The sequence below is a fragment of the Schistocerca piceifrons genome, chromosome 5 (genome assembly GCF_021461385.2).
Source record: "Schistocerca piceifrons isolate TAMUIC-IGC-003096 chromosome 5, iqSchPice1.1, whole genome shotgun sequence".
Taxonomy (NCBI): domain Eukaryota; kingdom Metazoa; phylum Arthropoda; class Insecta; order Orthoptera; family Acrididae; genus Schistocerca; species Schistocerca piceifrons.
In genome coordinates this window covers 440,042,481-440,056,599 of record NC_060142.1, presented here as the reverse complement: position 1 = coordinate 440,056,599, position 14,119 = coordinate 440,042,481, and positions in this window count along the sequence as shown.

The following is a 14,119-nucleotide window of genomic DNA, read 5'->3' as shown; positions in this document are numbered from 1 at the left end:
ACCGTTAAAGATATGAAGAAAATTTTCGAGATTGTTCGAGAGCGGCATCTTAGGAATATGTCGTAAAAATTACAGCCATTTGCTGCGCATACCGTCTCAGATTTCGCAGCTGGTACAAAAATAAAAGTTTTTGTGCTATTTCTCGATAACGGATGAAGATTTTTGAAAATCGGGAGATGGCTCTTCTAGATAGCTGCATACACAATATACCGTTAAAATTTGACCTATTTATTATTTAGATTTATTTTATTTATTTATTAGATTTATTTATTTATTATTTAGATTTCACCTCACACAGGATTGTACACGTGGAAGTAGTGTAACTTTGAAACTCTGCATCTTGGGAACGCATAAAGAAATCGAGAAATTTTTCAGCGTTATTCGGGATCGAAATGTATTGTAAAAATTTCAGACTTTTGCTGTGCATAGTCGTTTTGGAATCTGCGGGTGAGTTTTGGTCCGCTGATGACGGCGAAAATATAGTAAAAAAAACCTCTTCTTGAGGTTTCCCGAGGAACCACCCATAAAATAATGGTGCCTCCATAAGTCCCATCGAGCCCATCGTAGACCACATGAAAAGCAAAACGAACCAACCGATTTCCTCCATCAGCTTAAGCAGGAGGAAGTTTGTGATATTCATACTTGGACCCTGTACTGTGGGATCGTGACACTGACGATCCTTCTGTAGGGTGTACAAATGATCCTAGCTCATGGGCTATTCAAAACACTTGACCCTACCCTTTTAGCAGCAATAGAACTCGAGGTATGACCACTGGCATTTTGGTACACATTGGGTACGTATGCTGACACACGCATACCGATAACATAGCGCCCACGCAGGCGGTCGCCCATGGACTGTATGTTGGTGCGGCACTGCGCGGCGCGGCGGCCTTGTCCCCATGTCCCCAGGCGGGCCGCTGCTTGCTATTCCGACTGCGCCCCGCCGGCGTGACTCAGCGCAGCCGCTCCCACGGGCCCGCCTGATGCAGCAAGTACCGCACACCAGCGCCACCAGCGCAGCCTCTTTGTCTCTGCCTCGTCTCCCACCGTGGGACGCCACCTCGCGGCTTGCGGGACGCGATCGACTGGCACACAATGGCGCATTCTTCCTGGTACTCCTGAGTGAATCACTCAGGCGAGCTCTGCTGTGATGTGTGCACCGTTGAGACTGTGCAGGGACCGGTTCGAAGACGGGCCTGTTGTAGGCTACGTTTTTTATGTGATGCAAACGTCCTGACCCTATCACTCACGTGGGAAATCGGTACATATTTATAAAAATCAATGCATGTCTGTTCCACATCATATCCTAAACCGCTGGATCTATTTCGACGAAACCTGGTACTTTTGGAAAGAAGCGCTGCGGGAATATGAACCACCTACGAGGGTGCATCAATTACCTTTTCAAACCGTATTAAATGCAGCGTAGGTCAAAATACAGGTTGATACGGTTTCACCCAATTGTGGTATGCTCTTTAACGCTGTTGAATGACATAGGGTCATATTGTATTCTTCCCCATACTAAATTAGTGCTGAGAAGAATCAGATCAAATCGTATTATGCAAACCGCAGCCGACAGTTCAAAACTTACTATGTGCAGGACGTATTAACCAGCCTTCGTTATTAACCCCCTCTTTTGTAGGCTGGTCCTGCTGTTTCCATCATGCAGTTCACAGTGTGTAGTTGACTGCATGACTGCGCCCTTTCGACCATCATGGAGGGCTATGTACTCGTGGCAGAGCGGTCGAAAGGAAGTAGAATGAGAATTAGAGCTGCGAAAAGTAAAATACAGCGTGCAAAGGCAGCTCGGTAAATAATAGTACCTGGCGTATTTTACAAATGATCATTTTCAGTGAAATTTGTAATACCAGTGCACTGATGTATTATTCGTGTGGGAAAGATTATGGCTGGCCGGAGTGCCCGAGCGGTTCTAGGCGCTACAGTCTGGAACCGCGCGACCGCTACGGTCGCAGGTTCGAATCCTGCCTCGGGCATGGATGTGTGTGCTGTCCTTAGGTCAGTTAGGTTTAAGTAGTTCTAAGTTCTAGGGGACTGATGACCTCAGAAGTTAAGTCCCATACTGCTCAGAGCCATTTGAACCGTTTTTTTGAAAGATTATGTAGCTGCATGGTTTTATACTTTGATTGAGCTCTGCTACCTGCAGTTATGGCGTGAGGAGACGCATTTCGTTTTAGGTACTTCATCTGTGATACAGAATTAAGTAATTTTGAGCTACCTTGTAATCACAAGTGAGATTCAACTGTGGACGCTTCCCAGTATTCTGCCTGGTGAAAGGAAAAATATAGTTAACAGCGTAATGAACAAATTTGAACAAGATCACAGACTGAGTTATGTGATGGAAGTTACATATCCAAAACTGCGAATAACTGAGAAGCATCGCGCAGTAGAACGCAGAGCCTCTGGTTTTTACGTGGATTCACTGCATTGTAACAGAGACTCTTTTTGTTAATAACTCTGACATGATAGTGTCCAGCAAGAAAACCAATAACAAATTTAAATTATGGTTTCAAATCATATGATATTAAATCATGATCGCATCAAAATGTGTTATATACAGTGAATTGGTTCAAAACGTATTACGAGCACTTTTAGAAATTAAGATGGTGCCTTCATTCAATGGGAAATGATTTCAGTCGTGACTATGCCGTGCCGTCGAGAATTTTGACATATTTCATTTGTTAAGGAAGCAAAACTTTTTTCCGCTTTCTATAAAATTGTGATCTGTGCACTTCATACGATATGAAACAGTGCTCCGCAAATATGAATCGGGAATGGAATCAGGTGGCTGTGGTAGTGGGCGGAAATGAGCGCGACCTTGAAAGCATGTTGGCTGGGGACGTCTGGAATAGTATCGTGATGCTGCAGCGTGACGCAACGGCTCGAGTCACGGCACCATGTGAGGGGAAGACGTACGCAAGTCAGTTGCGCAGTTTTTCGCGAAAGAAGGCACCAAACCTGCTGATTTTTGAGGAGGCTACGTGCACAATTTGTGGAAGAAAGCCTTTCGGAGACCCAAGTGCGTGACTGCTATAAAACATTCGTGGCAGAACAGGTAGCTGTGGAAAGCTTATATCCACCACAGACAACCACGGACAATCGTCACACCAGCGACATTCGCTCCATACATGGCCTTATTGCAGAAGACCGGCACATAAATCTTTCTGAAATTTCGTCGGCTGTCGGAGTAAGCTATAGAAGTGCTCAAGCCATCGTCACTGACGATGAGTCTTCTGCAGACAATGCGAGGCTACACTCTGATACATTAACCCTTCGATTCCCAACAATATAAAGAAATACAGTTTCAAAAATTTTCCAAATTAACCTTTTTTACCATAGTAAGCAACAAAACACGAACAAATTGGCAAAAAGTGAACACTGAATTGCATTAAGGAGGTGGTTTCGCTTGGGAATTTATTTTAAAATTTTTCACAAAATTAACTTTTATTATCACACTAATTTACAAATACAAGGAGAAATCGCAAAACGCAAACAGTCTGTTGTTTCAGAGGGATTGTTTAACTTTCGAATCACTAGGACATGTAGTTTTCAATCTTCCATTATTTCATGTAACGTATATGAAAGGAAATTAACATTTTTCCTGTCACAATCTCACATCCTGATATTTACTTGAACTCGTAATGCCTAAAACATATTATAGTTCTGAATAACTAGCAAAAAAAAGGCCTAAATTGTTAAATTTTGTTTCAAAAATGCATACTCTCACAGTGATTTCATTTCGAAGCCACTCAAAAAGGCAGTAGTCTAAAATTTATGTTATATTGCGATTAGATGTACTTCCTTTCACTGTCAATGATCTCCTTAGTATAGCAACTATAAAAAAACCGCATGTCAAACTCCCCTACTATCACAAAGCACAATCTCCGTGCAGATTGTTTCTTTCAAAGCTGTAAGTGACTGCTACAATGCACTACATTCGTAGAAGTACTTCAGTGCACCACTAGATGCCTCTGTCTCGCAACAGCATCGGCGATTTCTTGCTAAAGGCACTGGTACTTAAAAAATGGTGGTTTCATGCGGAAACCAACGGTACTCAAATGGGTAAAGAGGGAAAAACCAGAGTCAATTCATTAGGCATCTCCGTAAATCCGCTTTACAAGAACGGATTGATCACCCTGCGACTACCACATGCTCGAACCACTGAAAGAAAGTTGGAGAGCATTGGTTTGATAAAGCAGGAGTTTGTCCGCAAATGGCTGTGCACACGTCTCTTTTCTTCCTTCGAAATGACAACACAACGTTGACAGGTCGATGGGAGAAAAGTATTTCAAAAACAGGAGACTATGTAAAAAAAAGAGCTGGATGTATTTTTGTTTTGGTTGAATGAGATAATTTTACAGAAACAAGTCCGATGAATATTTGACGTCCCATCGTATCTGCCATAGAGCGGAGAGGAGGGGGGAGGAGTGGGGGGGGGGACGTTGAAAAAGAAAAAGTGGTAACATAGGAGCATAATTCAAATCACACCTGGAACAATTTCAATCGAATTTTGTATGTAGGCCTACTTGACACATTTATTTCAGTATAAATACTGTGGGTGTAACATACCTCTGTTACCTCTAGTGGTGGGGCTGGCATTGGAAAGCCATGACATGTAGAAACATTGATTAACGACCCATATTAATATCGAAGCCATAGTTTTCACGGTAGTTACGCTCATTCGTGAGTCCTGATGTCGTCTCACTCCAAATGAAAGGGGAAGGAGAGGGGCAATGCAAAGACAGTGACATACCAGTGGCAACACCAAGAAGGAGTTTTGCGACGTAAGGGAAAGTTCGTAGGCGGGTTTCTACATCTGAAAGTTGATATCTATTAAAATTTCGCACCAGTCGTATAAGAGTGGCACTACTAGCGCCAGTATGAGGATAAAAATCACGTTTGTTTTAAATAGACGCTGTAATGGTCATGAGCGTTTGTTACCTTTGAGATTAGACGCGGTGAGTTAACGTCAGTCAGGAATGCCTTTAAGGCGACAAAGACGTCATTATCAACTCCTCCATGAGTTTGAACGAGGTTGTGTAATAGGACTATGAGAATTGGATGTTCCTTCTGCGATACTTGAGACGCAACAGTCCATTGAAAACCATTTGAAGTATATAAGTCCTGTAATAGGTAAGAGCATTTAGGATTAACGTAATTAGGTGAATTGTCAAAATCATTTCTTTGGAACTGAGATGGATTTGTGTTAAAACATAAACTAAATTAAAGTCGGTTGTATTTAAATAAAAAGCAACTGAGAGAATCAGAACTGATTAGAAAATTAAAATGTAATTAGCGAAAATGTTATGAGTGGCGTGTAAACATAGGTAGTTCTTTAAGTATTTTGTCAATAATAAGTGAAATACCTATATAGTCACACTCAATAGGTGACTCGGAAACATATATATTGGTAGGAACATTTCCCAATCCATGTATCTTTTACATTTTATAAAAATAGTTAAAGCATTGTTAAAATTTCATTTTTGAGTATTCTCACATTTATAAAATGTAAAATAGTTAAAGTTCGATAAATGTATTCGTTCTATAAGTGCTAGTGCAACTGATGATATTTGTCATTTAAGTTAAGACAACAGTTTTAACTGCAATTTTATTAAATTACCTTTTATAACAATACTGAGGATTGTTCGGATTTATATATAAAGGGGCAGCCATGTTGGCATAAGGGGTGGGGGGGCAGTACTTTGTGTGATGTTGGACAGAAAGCATGTAGCTTGTTAAGCAAGATTCATTTCATTATAGTATGTTAAAAATTATTTGAATTTTTGTAAAGGAAGGTAGGATTTTTCGAGATTACCATAAACAATATTCTGAAACTTAATACTTGATTAAATATTCATTGGACTTCTTAGTCTATTTTACAGTTGTTATCTAAGAATCCAGGACCATGGCTGCGACAGATAACGATGAGTACAAACCCCGATATTAACTTTATCTCTGAAATAAGTAACGTTTCATACTGCACAAAGACTTCACTGGAATGTAGCCACTGTAGATGACTGCTGACAGATGTGGTCACGAGAATGTATGGTCTTAAGAAGACTGGGCTCTGGACAACTATGTCGACCTACTGAGAGAGAGACCATTGTATTCAGCATATGGCTCTGGCACATCGTATTGCATCTGCAGAAGAGGTCTGAGCAACAGCTGGTACCACAGTGAAACAACGAACGGTTTAAAATCGAGCCAGAAACCCCGTAGTGTGGATTCCACTGAAACAGAACCACCAACGTTTTCGACTTCAGTGGTGTCAAGCAAGAGCTCATTGGCGGGCAGGGTAGAGGTGTGTTGTGTTTTCTGGTGAAAGCTGGTTCTTTCTCGGTGCCAGTGATGGCTGTGTGCTGGTTAGGATAAAGCCATCTAAAGGCCTGCAACCAACCCATCTACGTGCTAGACACAAAGGACCTACACCGGGAATTATGGTCTGGAGTACGATTTTGTATGACAGCGGAAGCACTCTCGTGGTTATCTCAGGCACCCTGTACGCAAATTTGTACATCAGTCTGATGATTCGACGTGTTGTGCTGCCATTCACAAACAGCATTCCACAAGGCGTTGTCCAATTGGATAATGCTTCCACATGTGGCCTTAGCCTGATCTATCACCAGATCCATCTCCAATCGAGCACATGTGGGACATCATCAGACAACAACTCCAGTGTCATCCACAATCAGCATTAACCGTCCCTATATTGACTGACCAAGTGCTACAGGCATGGAACTATATCCCACAAACTGCAATCCGGCACCGGTGCACCACAATACTTCCACTTGTGCTTGCTTTTGTTCAACTTTCTGGTGATTACATTGGTTATTAAGGTACCAGTGTTTCACATTTGCAGTGGATTATGCTACACTTACTTAACCTGTGATCTTGCAATGTTACTCACTTCATTACTCTACATTAATTATTTTTTGGGGTCATAATTTTTTCCCATCAGTGTATATTAAATGTAAATCAAATATACATGTACATGAATTATCTGCAGCACATGCATGCACAGGTGAAGCTGAAGGCAAAAGTTTAGTATTGAATACAAGTGAATATTTGTTTCTTAGTTCATATATATTCTATAAATTCTTACACAACTCATCTGATTATCATGAAACTTTGCTGAGTTGTTGTGCATACTCCTGCCAAGGTCGCTGTTTAGGCATACCACCTACTACCATAGGGATGGGGGTGTAAAGAAGGAGACATAAAAGCTTGACTCAGCAACTTCTGGAAGAATTTCACCTAAAATTTGGTGTATACATGAGTAATTATTTGCATTATTATTTGTATAAAAGTGTTGTGGTATAACAAACGGTGGTAGTAGGGTAGTGTACGTTCGGGTGCCATTTTGATATCAGATTGATATGAAAATTAATTAAATTGTGACAGTCGATTGATTTATGACTGTAACCTATTGTTCTGTTAAGTGGTTTTCCATGTAACATCTCCCCCTCCCTTTACCCTTCATGTATTGTCCTACTAAGTCGTTTATGACTCCCTGAAGTTTGATTTATAACTCTCTGGGGATGATTGGTCCTTCCAAGTTAGCCCCTCACCCATACCCATCCCATTTCACCTCCTGCACTCCTGTGGAAACCCCCAACCTTCCCCCCTCCCCCTCGCTGATGCAAACACATTTTCAGTCCTAAGTTATTCGAATAGCTCCCTCTCACTCTATCTATTTGATTGACTAATTAATTAAATCAATAAATTAACAAACCCCTCCCTCTCCGGTTAATCCCCCAGCCCCATTCCACTCCACCACCTGGATATTGGTGGGGAAAAGACTTAGCTGACTGGCTATTAGGTGGTAAATCGATTGCAGTGTATAGACTATTGTTTAAACTATTTCTGGTAGAGAAAGCAACATGCTAAATATTGCTTATTTAAATAATTTATGGGATACAAGGCGGTGTTTTGAATACAATTTATTTATTTTTTAAAAGAATTTGTCAGTAAATTGACTGCAGCATGTGGAATACTGTTTATTTATACATTTTGTGTGTGACAATGAAGTATGGAATATTTAAACAATAGTGGCGCTTTTTATTCTAGTCATCCAAGGAATACCATCATGAAACACTCATCACACATAATTACTCCATCAAAAATCTTCTGGCTGCATATTTGCACCAACCTCAGGGCGCACATGTCAGCCAGGACATTGCTCATCGACATGCCAGCTGCTTCACTGGGTTGCACCATGTGCAAGAGTCTGAGAAGCCCCACTATGCCCACTCGGGCACCACAACAACTGTCAGCCACCACACCACCAGCCATCTCTCTGTGTTAGCACACTCCAAGTAGCTGCATCCTGTTGCATGCTGCTGCTTGGGAGACATCTGACCAACCTGTACAAACCAGCTGACCACAGCGGCTCAGAATACTGTACTCATTTTTTTGTGACCATCAAGCAGCCATGTCACCTGCACAACAGCTGTCCCCTTTGCTCATGACAGTGTCTTTGGCCACCTCAAGTGGCTGCTTCCAGTTGCGGCATCTGCACAATCTGCTCCCAAACATACACCTTCCACACCAGGTGAATGGAAGTAGGTACACTATGTGCCCGCCCTGCAGTGCCCAATACTGAATGAGTCAGTTCACAATACCACTGGCCAAGGATGGTGGCAGAAGTAACGTTCCACCCTTCCTCCCTCCAATTCCCTCCTCTCTTTCCCCTCACCCCTCCAGTTAATTTCAGTTGGACAAAACATCTGGTGGCAGCATCTCTATGATACAGGCGATATTAACACCTGGGATATTCCTCTCTCTCTTTCTCTCTCAGGTCTCTCGTTCCTACCCAGTGAGCATCTGTCATGTGCCACACTAACCACTAGTTTGTCCTGAATGAAGTAGTGGATACCTGATAAATACCTAACTGTGGGTGCCTTGCAAATATTCTTTCACTCTGTCAGATTGACTGACTAATAAATTAATTAAATCGAGAACCTTTGTGCGTGGGAAGTTTTTCCTTGTATCAAATTGGTGGATACTAAGGACTGGTATATGTGGTGGGATTCGATCCCACAACTGCTCGCTTTCCAGATTCTTCCAGATATTTCCCCCCTTGCCTCCTGTTGGTGGATAATAACACAGGTAGGTCATTTGGCAATAGGTCGATTACGTTTCAGTTTTCAGCTCAGTAGCATGCTAGATCCATAAAAATCTGTGGAGGGGTTGGATTGATATGTGTGCATCAGAACCACTAATCGAAACAATAAACTGACGAATCCAGCATTTGGCATTTCAGTTGTAAGCGGTGATGCTGTATGAAATAATAATTGGAATTTCAAAGTTCAACGTAAATTTATACTTTGGAATACGTGTTATGGTCAGGATAGAGTTCGATGTTAGAAGGAGTGCTCTACGACTTTGGTACATTCATCATGAATCTCTCGTCCAGTAAAAAACCACATAGAGCTGTAAAAGGATGCAGGTGTCCCCAGTATATTAGAAACTTTAGAGAACAGATCTGCAAAATTACAGACCAATATCCCTAACTTCAGTTTGCTGCAGAATCCTTGATCATATTCTCAGTTTGAATATAACAAACTTTCTTGAGACTCAGAAGCTTGTGTCAACGAATCAGCATGGTTTCAGAAAGCATCACTCCTGCGAAACTCAGCTTGCCTTTTCCTCAGATGATATACTGCAAAAAATGGATGACAAGTAACAGGCAAATTCAATACTTATAGACTTCTCGAAAGCAATTGGCATGGTGACCCGTTGCAGGCTGTTAAAGAAGGAATGAGCATATGGAATAAGTATTCACAAGTCGGATACGTGGGTGGCTCAAAGACTTCTTAAATAATAGAACTCAGTATGTTGTCCTCGATGGTGAGCGTTCATCAGAAATAGGGCATTGTCAGGAGTGTCCCAGAGAAGTGTGATAGGAACGCTATTTGGTGGACAGCAGTCTGCAGTGGTGTGTGGTAAGACATTGAAGTTGAGCGATTTTAGGAAGAAACAATACTACTTAGACAAAATTTCCAGTTGGTGTGATGAATGGCAGCTGGCTCCAAATGTGGAAAAATATAAGTTAATGAGGAGCAAACCTCTAATTCACATACAATATTACTAATGTCCTGATTGACATGGTAAAGTCGTTTAAATATCAGGGTGCAATGTTTCAAAGCAATATGAAATGGAATGAGCATGTGAGAACTGTGGTAGGGAAGGAGAATGGTCGACTTTGGTTTATTGGTTGAATTTTAGTAAAGTTTGGTATACCTGTAAGGGATACCGCCTATAGGAGGCTTGTACGACCTATGTTTGAGTATTGCTCGAGTGTTTGGGATCAATACCAAGTCGGTCTAAAGGAAGACTTCTAATACAATTCTGACGTGCGAGCTATTCTTGAGTACTGTTCGAGTGTTTGACATCTGTACTAGGTTGGACTGAAGGAAGACAGCAATTCCGAGGAGAGCTGCTAGATTTATTAGTGGTAGGTTCGAACAACATGTAAATGTTAAGGAGATGCTTCAGGAACTCAAATGGGAATCCCTGGTGGGAAGGCGACGTTCTTTTCGAGAAACACGACTGAGAAAATTTAGAGAACCAGCATTTGAAGCTGACTGTCAAACGATTCCACTGCTGCCAACATACACTGTGTATAAGGATATGAAGATAAGATATGAGAATTTAGGGCTGAATAGGAGGCACATAGACAGCGGTCCCCCCCCCCCCCATCCCTTTTATTTGCGAGTGGTAAAGGGAAGGAATTGACTAGTAATGGTACAGGGTCCCTCCACCACGCACCGTACTGTGGCACGTGAAGTGTCTGTGTATATGTAGATTCGTAGATCCAGGTGGTGGATCCACTATCTTCCACGACTGTGGATAGGGTTCAGAGGTGGATCTACCATGCATGACGACAAGGAAATGGTTCCACTTACTGTAAGTGCATGGCTGTGCTTGAAGGTGGATTCTCTGCTGGTTGGTTCTGAGTATGGTGAGGGGGGGGGGGGGGGGGAGAGGACCTCTACGTGAAATCGATACAGACACACACACATACAGAAAAAAAGTGCATTGGCGCTATGCATTGACAACTGTACTCCATTTATAAGCAATTTAAGAGTACGTGGCGAGGAGTTATGTCATGCTCACAAGGGTAGAAGTGACATGAAATCGATAAAATTACGAAAATTGACGGAAAATACATATAAATTGAGAGGCAAATACGTCAAAACGTGGGGGAATTGAGAGGGAATGAGGGAGTACTTGGATGTCTTCTGCTTGGTGCAGGAAAATTCTTGTACAAGGGAAGGTGTACGTGATAGCAAGAGGAATGCAAGAAGAAAGTTGACATGGAAACACCGGGAACCAGGGAAACTATTATTTTTTGTGGACGTCGGTAAGATGTCTGGAACAAATTGCTTAACGTGGCTGACCACCAAATGTAGAATAATAAATTAATACATGCCAGATCACAAGCCAGGTGTGAGCCCAAAGTTGTTGGCAACCACATTACAGGTTTTTATAAAGTGTTCTTAGCTATAAGTCTTTAAATAAAGAGCGTTGTATTACCAGCAGGGGGAATTCAATATACAAGTACAAAATGGATCATGTATTTGATGCTGTACAAGACTGCTTAGGTGTTTTAAGCCCTAACAAACACTACTTACACTGTGCTTCTCTGTACTCTCTACCAACTGCAGTCATGCAGTATGTGCTAACAAATACCTTACAGAACAGTTGCTGCATGGTTTTTAACAACATTCTGCTGTATGTCTATTGAGGTAATAGGAATACATGCAAGTTGACTGCTGTGTTTGATGTTTTCCAGGAAAAGAGAGTCTTCCGCTTCTAAATTGATATGGATCTGCGTTAAAGGAAGATAAAAAGTATATGGAGTGATCGGTTAACAGGAGTTGTAGCGAGGTATGATTTAACGGTAGACTGATGACGCATTCTAGAGAGAAGGAGATGTTGCGATATTAACCATCTTTTCCCATTATTTTCTCAGGGTACATCAGTTGTGTGATATAACTTGCATTCACCTCGCATACAGTTGCATGTTCTATGCATGAGTTACAGCGCTGTCTACCTGCAATCTTTAACAGCAAACGTCTTCATACCACAGTCAGCAGAGAACTTCCATTGCATGTCTGATGAATTATCTCCATTGATGGAAAGCCTATTCAACACCTTCCTCTAGGTGAACGAAGACATACGCAAACTACTCCATATCTCTGACATATCTTGGACATACATCGAGTCTTCAGTTTCATATCTGCAGTGATTATCTAAGTTGGTAATAGGGGTTTGTGGGGTACTGCGAACCCTGTGTATACATTTGCTTGGCAGTTGTCCTGTTTACAGAATTAGTGCAACGTGGCATGTAATTTCACACATCAAACAACGTTGCTTTGCTTGTAAGATGCTTTAGCCTTTGCTGATGACCATTTTATAGGATTGATGAGAGCATAGCATAATTTCTGAACCGTAATCAGAAGGAAACAGTGGGCGCTATACACCACCGGAAAGCTATATTGTGCATATATCAAAAATAATCTATGTTTTTTCTGGTGTAGAAAGAAGTAGTTTTGTCATCTTATAGTTTGTCACGAGAGTGAGTGGCATACACACATCCCCTGCGTTTGAGTATTAAGAGCATTGCACTCCACATGGCTAATATTTCAGAACCCAAATGGCTTCAGAACTATAGCGTATTTAAGTGCTCAACTGTTTAGCCATAGGAGTGTGTGTGTGTTTATGTTGTGTGATCATTACTCTCTTGCCAATACCTACTTGGTATTGATTCCAGACACTAGCACAATACTTTAGAATTGATAGCACAGTTGATTTACATAAAATACTTCAAGCTCTGTCCATTTGGTCCTCGATCATCCATAAACCACACACTTCTGCTTAACCATCTGTTGTATCTCCACAACACCGTCATATCTACTATACACCTATAAGGAGTGCTAACTTCCTCAATATGCTTGCGTCTCTAGAGATCTCATGCACTTGGATGGATGTTGTGAGGAACATTGGTGTGGAATGGTCTTGACTGAACAACAGTTATGGACTCAGCTTGCTCTGTTCCTTCACGAGAAGTGGAATGTAGCAGGTGTAGTACCCTCCTACTTCTTGTCAGGTGCGAATTAAATCAGCGACAGCGTTGCAGGGAGGGTTGGTCAAAGAAAATGCAGGGAGATCTTCCAATCTCCAACTTTATCATATGAATGCGAGAATACTCTGATTCCTATCCACATAGGTAAAGACGTTCAATCACAGCTGTAAATTCTGTACAACGATCAAAGTACTAGAAATATGTAGTTAACCTAACTGTATTGGTATAGGACATTGTCCCGTGTACTTTGGTGTCTGTGTCTGAGGATTAACCATGAATGGACGTACTGCACAATCATGTATCTACACATGCAATGTCGTATATCGTAATGCAAAGTAGTGGGGGAGAGGGGGGGGGGTAGTTTAATGATGATACAGAAATTGAGAAGCATGCTGCCATGTCATCAGCCAGCATTGAAATAACGAAAAAACCTGTAAAATTGCTGAAACTGATCACACTATCAACTGTGGTACTTACTAAATTGCACCATCCCATACCAATGGTGTCTTTTTCATGCTTCCGTCCTCTGGGACACTGTTGGTTACCACATAATGATAGACTGACACCACTTGTTTGAGATGGAGAGAGTCTTGGTGGGAGCAATACCTCCTGGGGATGACCAGCATCAAAACAGTGATCACATACATGGCTGCAATATGAGGAGGAACCAATTCTCTTGGTCTCTTCGAAACAGGACAACTAGACATCTGCTACCCCTTCACTGTGGAAGATGAAATTAAATGTAAAGATCATCATCTTCTGACAGCTGTTTCGAAAGGCTGCATGATGCTCCAGACTCTTCCAATTTCCATTTGTTGTGATGTCTTCCATACTTTTGCAATAAGAATCGTCGCCTCTATCTTTTATTTCAATCATCCTACGTGTTGTGGGAGCAACATAGTTTACACCATGTGATGTCCAGCCTTCTGTGAGTGCCAACGGATCGAAACATGTTAATGTGAGCTTAGCATCTGACACAGACCTCGAAGTCATGGTGGAAAAGCAAAATGTATG